The sequence below is a fragment of the Erinaceus europaeus genome, chromosome 9 (genome assembly GCF_950295315.1).
Source record: "Erinaceus europaeus chromosome 9, mEriEur2.1, whole genome shotgun sequence".
In the NCBI taxonomy this organism is placed as follows: Eukaryota; Metazoa; Chordata; class Mammalia; order Eulipotyphla; family Erinaceidae; genus Erinaceus; species Erinaceus europaeus.
This window is the reverse complement of record NC_080170.1, coordinates 81,562,424-81,568,423: the sequence shown is the minus strand read 5'-3', so window position 1 is coordinate 81,568,423 and position 6,000 is coordinate 81,562,424. Positions and strand designations below refer to the sequence as shown.

General features: G+C 38.7%; 1 long non-coding RNA gene across 2 annotated transcripts in view; it reads right to left on the bottom strand.

The window, feature by feature from the left end:
- Nucleotides 1-522: 522 nt before the first annotated feature.
- Nucleotides 523-6,000, bottom strand: part of LOC132540461 (uncharacterized) — a 54,478-nt gene continuing 49,000 nt past the window's right edge. The window contains exons 3-4 of one of the 2 annotated variants that reach the window (XR_009551646.1): nucleotides 4,598-4,764; nucleotides 523-2,041 (exon numbers count right to left, since the gene is read on the bottom strand). This is a non-coding gene — a long non-coding RNA (uncharacterized LOC132540461). The remainder of the gene's footprint in view (nucleotides 2,042-4,597; nucleotides 4,765-6,000) is intronic. The other variant, XR_009551647.1, reaches the window with a different exon arrangement.

Sequence of the window (6,000 nt, the reverse complement as noted above, 5' to 3'; positions counted from 1 at the left end):
TCAAACAAGCCATCATCCACCTCTAGCACAGAGCAATAGGTCCTCAATTCCCACTTAACATTTCTCTTGCCATTTTTGAGTCCCCAAATCTACTGTATCCTCACTTTCTTTGTTGAAGTTTTCTAGCTTTTGTATGCCACAAGTGTTCACCCTTACTTCTTGGGGGACATTTTTATAACAGCTTCTGAGAAATCTCTATCAGTATATTATAACATGTCACTTTGGCATTGGCCTTTGTTCAATTTCTTTCATCATGCAAGGCTAGTATTTTGCAGGTTCACTATATTCTGATGATTTGGTATTCTATCCTGGACATCTTAAATAATACAAAATGGAATTCTATTTATTCATTTTTTTTAACAATTGACTCAGCTGGATTCAGGTATAAGTTCCAACCAACTCTGTGTTGTTTTGGTATAATTTCTGATTTAAAATTCTTCTCAGAGCTATTTATATTTGTCTTGCATGTATACCACCAACAATTGGTTTGGGACCTTGGCAGTTGCCTATCTTATAGTTCAACTTTTTTTCCACCTCCAGGGTTACTGCTGGGGCTCTGTGCCTGCATTACGAATCTACTGCTCTTGGAGGCCATTTCTCCCATTTTTGTTGCCCTTGCTATTGTTATCGCTGTTGGATAGGACAGAGAGAAATCGAGAGAGGAGGGGAAGACAGAGAAAGGGAGAGATAGACACCTGAAGACCTGCTTCTCCACTTGTGAAGCGACCACCCTGCAGATGGGAGGCTGGGGGCTTGAACCGGGATTCTTGTGCTTTGTTTCATGTGCACTTAACCCACTGCACTACCTCCTGACCACCATATCTCAATTCTTAAATTCTAAGTTAAGCTATTTAGAGTTAAATCCATATATTTGTGACTTGGAAATGAGCCTAGAAGTTCATAAATCAATTTATGGAATTGCTTTCCCAATCTCTTCTCTATGGCAAACCCTCTAGCACTTTCTGATCATATAGAGTTCTCCAATCCAAAAGTTTGGCTATATTTATCTACTGTCTTTCACATATTTTGTAATTGCAGTGATGTTCAGAACCAACCAGCAAGAGGAGAGAGAGTCATATGAGTTACTTCACACACTCTATGGGACATTTCTCTGGTCAGAGGAAAACTTCCTCTTCCTTGGAATTTTTGAGTCGTTTAGGTCCAGTTATCATTATAGTCACTCCAAATGCCACAGTGGAAGGGGCCAGACAGTGGTGCGCTTGGCTGGTTAAGTGCACAAGGACCCAAGTTCAAGCTCCTGGTCCCCAGTTCCAAGGGGAAAACTACATGAGTGGTGAAGCAGGGCAGCAGGTGTCTCTGTCTCTTTCTCTCTATCCCCCCCATCCCTTCTCAATTTCTCCCTCTCTCTATCCATAAATAAATCAACAAACATGTTTTAAAAAAAAGCCACAGTGGCATTTATTAGGGACTGGGGTGTGGAGGAATGGAGAAAAAAGATGGGAACCCCCCCTAATCTGTAGAGACAATTCTCTGCTCTTTGAACCAGAACTAGAGGGAACTATCTTGCTCTTGCTATGTAGATACCACATTCAAGTCCATCTGGTTACTTGGAAGAAAAAAAATGAAAAATCTCACCCCCAGTTTTATTGCATTTCAAATTCTAGTCCTCTTCCTCAATTGCCAGCTACTATTTAATTTTTCAGAACCTAAAAATGCTACTCTATACATTCTGTCCAGGTGTGTGTGTGTGTGTGTGTGTGTGTGTGTGTGTGTGTGTGTGTGTTTAACTCTATCCAGTGTACAAAATACTTACTCCCATGTAAATCCAAGCTATTTTAGTCCCTGGTTATATAAAGAAGCCTAGTCTAAATTACTGAGCCAGTTCCACCATCCCTCTGTTCTTGCATTGCCCCTACTCTGCAATTCTATTATAACCTTTGCTGTATGTACTCTGAAAATGGAGACCATTCTCAGTAAGCAAACTATTGACATCTCTCAAAAGGGACTCACAGTCATTGTGAAGGATTCCAGAGACATCCTGCTAAGAGACTTCAGTCACATCAATGTAGAGCTCAGTCCCCTTGAAAAAAAAAAAAAAGAAGAGACTCCAAGTTGATACACTGTGGGGGAAATATGGGGTTATTGTATTTTTTTAAATTTATTTTATTTATTCCCTTTTGTTGCCCTTGTTGTTTCATTGTTGTAGTTATTATTGTTGTTGTCGTTGTTGGATAGGACAGAGAGAAGTGGAGAGAGGAGGGGAAGACAGAGAGGAGGAGAGAAAGATAGACACCTGCAGACCAGCTTCACTGCCTGTGAAGCGACTCCCCTGAAGGTGGGAAGCCGGGGTTCGAACCGGGATCCTTATGCCGGTCCTTGTGTTTTGCGCCACCTGCGCTTAACCCGCTGCGCTACAGCCCAACTCCCGGGGTTACTGTATTTTTTCTATGCAAAAATATGTCATAACTTGTCTGAAAACCCAATAGGAAGTAACTGGCTACTGTTTGCACTATCTGCAATTCTTAAAAAACTGTAAGTTTTTGCCCTAACTGTTGCATGTTTTAACAGAGAAGAGTGGAAGACACTAAATCTAAGCCTTACAGAAATACACTAATATAAATTCTTGACTAGGTGAGGGAAGTTTCTTCACAACCAACAAAATTAGTGAAAGTGATATAAGAGGGAGCTGAAGCCACAAAGAGATTAAAGTGATACAGATTCTTACTGGTACATAAATATTAGTGAAAATGATAAATTAAATTGAGGGCATTTAGGTGATTGAGAAGAAAAGTTTGAGAAAATATTATTTCAGATTGTAATATAATAAAAGGTATAGAGATCAGACATGCTTCACTAAACGCTTCTCTCTGGAGCATTAAAAAGAAAAAAACTACAGTTAATCTAGGTTTTGAATTAACTGCTTCATTAATGATTCTTTGAAAATAATTGTTCAACTATGCTATATATTATATCTCTGACTTAATTTGACAGCTTGGTTAATTAACTCCTCGTTCATCTTAACCAGTCTGTGTAAGTGGAAGTTGCTGTAACTTCAAAGATAGCTAACAAGCAAAAAACAAACATCCAATTATCTGTGTTATCTTTTCTAAACCATAATAAATAACTGTCATAATTTTCTTGTCATAACCTCATATTTTGATCTATGCTTTGCCACCTTTGGTAGGCAGAGATCAGTAGGAATGAGATACATATATATGTAATAATTAAGAAAACTTCCCTAGGTTAGGGGCAAGCAGGAAAGGAAACTTGCTTAACAAAATGAGCTTAAATTTTTATTGATAACAATGGTTTTGGAAGGATATAGAAGCTACCATTGGAAGTCTCCTTCTCTATGGACCTAAGCTCACAGAGATAAGGGCACCTTTTGGGTTGAACTATTGTAGTAGAAGTCATGGACGATGGATATGATTAGACATCTGTGGGAATGAAGCAAGAGACTGTTTGGAAATGCATGGATCTTAGAAAACTCCAATCAAAACATGAAATTTGGGACTAATCAGAGGAAGACAGGTCAAGAATGTAAAGGCTATTTAGTTAAAGTTATTTAATCAGTTGAGTTGAACTTTGACTGAAGCAAGACTGTGTGAAAGTGAGCCGTGTTGAACAGAAGGGGAAGTGTTCATCTTGGGCAACAGAAAAAAACATCAAGGAATCTTCCCTTCCTTCCTCCTTTCCTTCCTTCCTTTCTACCTTTTCTTCCTTTCTTCTTTTCTTTCTTTCTTCCTTTCCTCCTTTTCTTCTTTCTTTCTTTCTTTCTTTCTTTCTTCCTTTCTTTCCTTCTTTATTTCTTCATGACTCTCAACTGACTTTTTCAGTCAGAGTAATACATAGAGGGAAAGAGGGAAAAAAATACCACAGCACCAAAGTTTCCTTCAGTGTAGTAGGGGCTGGGCTCAAACCTGGGTCTCATATAAGACAAAGCAGTTGCACTATCCAGATGAGCTATCTTGGCTCCAAACTCAAGAAATCCTAAATAACTTGGCAGTACACACGCAAGCACTGTGCAGAAAAGAGGCCCTGTGCTGTGTATTTGCAGAACAGTTTTTGGCTGTGGGCCAGGAATGCCATTTCTGATCTTTTCAGTACTCTGTGTACCCTTTGCTCAGCACTCCTGTTTATTCTGATCCTTGGACTGGCTATCCTAGATAGTGGGTGTAAACTTTTTAATTTTGGGAAAAAGCTTTCTCACACTATAAACTTATAAGTTGACATTGAGCAACCTTATAAGTCTTTGTATATGGTTATGTGTGCACTCAACTGGGTATGCTACTGCCCAAGCCCTTCCGTCCACATTTTAACAGAAGCTAATCAACTCATTTTTCAAACAAAAATATATGTTCAAGAGAAGTAGATTTGGTCATTCACAAGTCATTCCTCACTTACCCCTACATTGTTTATATGTTGTTTTCCTGTGGTAGACACAAACCAGCTGCTTGGAACTCAGATATGGAATCCATTTCCAAAATTGGGGCCACGGAAGCATAGTCACAAATTGAAGCAGTGCTTATATCAAATATCACAATTTATGATATAAGTACATAATTTTGCTTGGAGTCTCAGCTGAGCCTACCTCCACAGCCTTTTCTTTGTGACTCAGAAGTTGAACAACACTTACACAAACCTGATATTCCCTGAAGAACATCTCAACAAGATGATGTCTCATCTCCTGTGACTACTCCCAAAGTCCCATCCAAGACAATTATCTAATCTCTACTCTGGGTTCAAATTACCTAATGTCTTTTTTTCCATTTGTTTGAGCCAGCTCCTTTGTGTATATATTTCCTGGAAAATAGAAAAAAAAAAAGTGCTCATATTTCAATTACCACCCTTTTAGAGGTTCTATTACTTCATCTGTCCCACAAGCATTATAGTGGATGGTCATGAGAACAAGTTCAGCTTTATAGTACTTGATGAAATGTATTTGCAAAAATGAGTCTTCAAAAAGAGAGGGGGAAAATGTGGATTTAAAAAACTTCTATTGTAGCCTATAAAAGACAGAAGGGACTACAGAAATGATTAACTATTACAAAATAATCAAGGAGATAGCTGGTAATATATTTTCCCTTTATTTTTTAATTTTTAAATTTATTTATTATTGGATAGAAACAGAAAAATTGAAAGAGAGAGGAAAATAGAGAGAGGGAAACAGACAGAGAGATACCTGCAACCCTGCTTCATCACTTGTGAAGCTTTCCTCCTGCAAGTGGGGAGCAGAGACTTGAACCTGGGTCCTTGTACACTGTAATGTGTGCTGTGAACCAGGTACACCACCTCCTGGTCCTGTATTTTCTCTTTATGAAGCTATGATTTGATCATCGTTAAAAAATATTGCTAAATTGCTCGTTAGGTCCTTATCTTACCAACTTCTCATCTATTCTCTGAAACCTTCTGCCCTCTACATTTCTTAGTTTCTCTTGATATCTTCTCTCTCCCTATTATACTCCAACCTCCAAATCAGTTTCTACTCCTAAATTTTGAGCACATGTCTGGGTAGATTTAAGGATTTCTTGCCTTTTGATAGTTTCTATTCAACCACTGATTATTTAAGATCCAAAAAGGTCACCAGAGCTCTGGACAAGGCACTCTAGGAAATTTAAGGGCATCTATAAATATATACTAATAATTTTTCTGTACCTTTTTCTATGAGAATAGGTCTTTTATTTGTTCCCTTCTTGTGTACATATCAGTTCAAAAATCTTAACTCCAGATCCACTTCCCAGCTCGGAAACTTTTCATGGTTCCTACTGCCCGCAAAATTAAGCCCAAGTTTTTGATTTTTTGTTTGTTTGTTTTTAATTTAAGAAAGGAGACATTAACAAAACCGTAGGATAGGAGGGGTACAACTCCACACAATTCCCACCACCCGATCTCCATATCCCATCCCCTCCCCTGATAGTTTTCCCATTCTCTCCCTCTGGGAGTATGGATCCAGGTTTGTTGTGGGTTGCAGAAGGTGGAAGGTCTGGCTTCTGTAATTGCTTCCCCGCTGAACATGGACGTTGACTGGTTGGTCCATAC